This window comes from Sander lucioperca, chromosome 4 (genome assembly GCF_008315115.2).
Source record: "Sander lucioperca isolate FBNREF2018 chromosome 4, SLUC_FBN_1.2, whole genome shotgun sequence".
In the NCBI taxonomy this organism is placed as follows: Eukaryota; Metazoa; Chordata; class Actinopteri; order Perciformes; family Percidae; genus Sander; species Sander lucioperca.
This window is the reverse complement of record NC_050176.1, coordinates 15255797-15260056: the sequence shown is the minus strand read 5'-3', so window position 1 is coordinate 15260056 and position 4260 is coordinate 15255797.

Genomic DNA, 4260 nt, shown 5'->3' with positions numbered 1-4260 from the left:
ACACACACCCAGGCTCAAGTACACAAGCATATGAATTGTTTCCTTTTTTTCAGGGCAGAGAAAAGCTTTAATCAATATCACATTGTGGACCAGAATCCCTTGAAATCGTGACTGACGCCACGATAGCCACAGAGCTCTGTCCCAGACTGCGACCTATGACATATCTAACCCCCCCTCCCCTCCTCCTTTCCCTCCAACCCTGATCACTTGCCCCCCCTTCCCCCCTCCTTCACCACTGCATCCTCCTCTCCTCTAGATGTGGTCTGAGAGTGATCCCTCGCTCTGGCAAAAAAGAAAGGAATAAAACATCCTTGTTGTTTGTTCTCCTTCCAACTCGCAATCACACAGCTCCACAGTTTCTCTTTTCACTGGAATAACCACATTTAAGCAATTGATCTTCGATTCATTTAAACGTGGAGATGAAAGAGACTTTTAAAACTCAAGAATGTGTAGTTTTTTTTGTCATGCCTGTGTGTGCAATTCAGAGAGAGTGAGAGGAAACAAGACGAAAAGTCCAAACTTGAGGCTTGGAAAACTGTGACCTTGCACTCTGAATCCTGCAACATATTGACGACAAGATGAAACCAGAGAGGAGAAAGCAAGAAGGGAGGGGAAACAAAGAAAGAAGGGAAGAAAGGAGGGAGATTTGAGAAGCAGAAATCAAAGAGAGAGAGGGATTAAGCTAGGGGAAAATTGAGCTTCACTGTCCTTGTATGTTACTGTTGCACATATCACACACAGAGCCAAAGAGAACCATTATGTTCCAAACACAGACAAAAGGGGAAATTATCAGCCCACACACACAAACACACACACACACGCACACACAAACACACACACACACAGAGCTTCTGACAGGACTATCAATAGAGATTCTTCAATCCACGTCTATTCAACAACCACAACGTTCTCCAGATACACACTCACAAACGCAGCTTCAGCTCACACTGCGGCTGCACTGATATGGTTTGAGAGGAAATTAAAGCCATCATAAAGAGGGGGACTTGTGTATAAGTGCATGTGCAGTTCAGCTGTTGTGCTCCACATTATCTCCAGTAAGATGAAAGTGAGGCCAGTAAGCTGCTCTTGTCTTTGGGGGTTGTTTTTATGACAAAGACAGACAGAAGGGGAAAAAATGAGAGGTCTGGCTTTGCTCTGGCTGGTGAGTCTCTCAATATATGTCTTTTTCTTACCTCATCAGCAGTGTTTCCTCTATATGTCGTGCAGAGCAGGAAATCTGCCTCTGCGATAAGAAATACAGAAACAAAACCTTTTGATTCCAAAATGTACATCTGATACTTAATCTTACCGTCGTTTATACTGTACTGCTATTGTGTTCAAGAAGAGGAAGTGCAAGCAATATTCAGATATATAGAATTGAAAATAGTAATAAATGTTGTGGTAGTTACATTGTTTCTGCTGTGGTGGAAGATGTACTCCTTTACTTGAGTAAAAGTAGAAATATAGTAGTCCAAGTAGAAAGTAAAAGCCCTGAATTCAAAATGTTACTTATTGTAAGTAGAAGTACAGAAATCAGCTAAATGTACTTAAGGAAAATGTAAAAGTGAATATTATGCAGAATGGATTCTTTTAAAGTGTTATATTATTATTGAATATTATATTATATGTTTTTTAATCACTTATGAATGCATGTAAGAGCATTTTGATTTTGTAGTTTGTCAATGTGGAGCCACTTTTAGATACTTTGTATACTACTGGGTAGATTAGTACTGCATCATGTCATATCATAAGCACATCATATGTTTTATATGTAAAATGTAACTAGTAACAGTGTCAAATAAATGTAGTGAAGTAAAAAGCTACAATATTTCCCACTCAAATGTAGTGGAGTAGAAATAGAAAGTAGCATAAAATGGAAATACTCACATAAATAAACTGTACTTATGAACAGAACTTGAGTAAATGTAATAAGTTACATTCCACCCATTGTGGTTCTGTTACTAAAATATTGCATTACTTCTATTGGTGACATCAAGGCCAATAGCTCTATATTTTCTAAGTCTGTGGAGAAAGACCAGTTTTTGTCCTAAACAGAGTCATTGGGTTATGACCTGTAACTTCTCATTTTATGCCATGCTAGTGGCTTTAGGGATGGCAGTTATTGGTCAGTTGGTCAGTCCACCACTGGACAACTGGTCCCAACTAATACTGTGAAACTAATAACATTCCCATCAGAGACTGTTGCCTTAAGCTATCTTCTTTAACGTGTCTTTAAGTTAGCTTTTTCCAGTGATCAACAGAATGATGACTAATGTTCCAGCCTAACGGATGATTAAATTGTGTGAGATAATATAACCACACAGTTCCACTGAAAAATAACACAATTTCCTATATGTTGCACAAATACAAGGGCAAAGACAAATGAATGCTCAGTAATATCGGTAAGCGCTGAGTTTCAGTATTGAGAAGCTTTAACATTTTATTGTCTTGTGAAAAGGAAGCACGGAAGCATGCTAGTAAGCTAACCGTGTTTCCTATAATCTTTACTATCAGTTAAAATAGTACTTGGTAACACATTCTTCACTTAATGGTATTAAGCTACAGGATGGGAAGTAATGATTTTATGTTGTGATATTTGTATACTTGATTCTATCGTATGTCGAAATATATTAGCAATTTATACATTAGCAGATACTGATTAAACATTTTAAGAGTGGAAATTCATTATTCACCTTGGAAAGTGCAGTTTGACAAAACTAAACTCTAAACTCAAGGTTTATTTACTGCCATTTTCCAGAGTGTTTAACACATACCTGCAAACTCAGAAGGGCTGAAAAAGATGACACATCTCCCCAACAATTGTATTTGTCTGTTCTGTATGTTCAAAAATATAAAACAATAAAAAGTTGATCTTAAAAAAAAAAGGAGCACAAAACGGCGACATTAAAGAACGGCTTGTGTATTGCTAAGGCCACAGGGTCAAAATTAAATGATTTATTAAAAATGGAATAACAATAACTTATAACAATAACTTATTTCACCAGTAAATTCCTGTTAAACTACAAAAACAACCACTGGATGGGAAAAGGGTATTTTACAACAACTTTGAATGCACCACGAGGCTGGCGAGGGGAGGGGCGAGGCTGAGTCTGTGTTTTTCAGACAACAGCAGCTACAGTCTGGTGTTACAATCCTCTCCAGTGAAATACAATCACACTTTTACACCATTTAGATGTCAACATTTTAACCGTGTTTAATCCATGGATGTATTAAGAGAACAGTTTAATCCAGCTGCTAGCTAACGGTAGGCTAACGTTAGCTGCTGTCAAGTGTAGTGTTAACTAACTGCGGCGATCCCCCCAGCAAATAAAAACTCTTCTACACGATTCACGTGGATGACATTTTCCCATTCAAAACGGCTATTTTCGCCGAAAAGCGACTAGTTTGCAGGTATGTTAACATGGTCTTCATCAGCACATAGAGTTTGCCTACTTGTCATGGAGATGGGACTGTTGTCGTGAAAGCTCAGTAACTGATATCATTTCATTCATACCACTTTAGGACTTCTCAACAGGTCAACAGGTCCCTCTCCATGACAAATGTGCAACTCAAACTGCTCTTTTCAAAGTCAAGAATTAACTTTTATGTTTAAATTATAAGACATCAACAAGTCCTCAAATTCTATGGATGGAATCAAAACTAGTAAACTAGAAATCTAGTAAGTGGACCTTGAGTCTGGACTGCCTTATGAAATTAAACATGTTGTCCATTTCACTTAAGTGCCCCAACTTTCTCTGGTGTGTATAAAGATAAGGCTGTAAACCTATACAGCATAATGCAACCTTCCACCCTCCCAGCGATGTCAATCCAGAGAGAGTTTCTTAAAATGTAATATTATACTGACTGACTTAGCTTGAAGGATCGGCACAGATTATGCAGCACAGACAAACTGCACATTATTAGAGAGGAAACATTCCTCAGATGGTTGGTGGATCTGGCAACCTGGCTGCTTGGCATGTCTTTCCTGTGTGTGTGTGTGTGTGTGTGTGTGTGTGTGTGTGTGTGTGTGTGTGTGTGTGTGTGTGTGTGTGTGTGTGTGTGAGTGGTTGGCAACACTGCACACACTCCAATGTCACAGTCGTCTTCAACATCTGTTCACTTGGTGAATGACCCGCCATGCTCCCACACTGCTGCTTTTATCTTCTGCAACTCCAAACAGCTGTAATGTGTTAAGTTATTATATAAATTAATTTGCATATAAAACACTGCAATAACAGTCATATTTTAATCCTTGTGTCA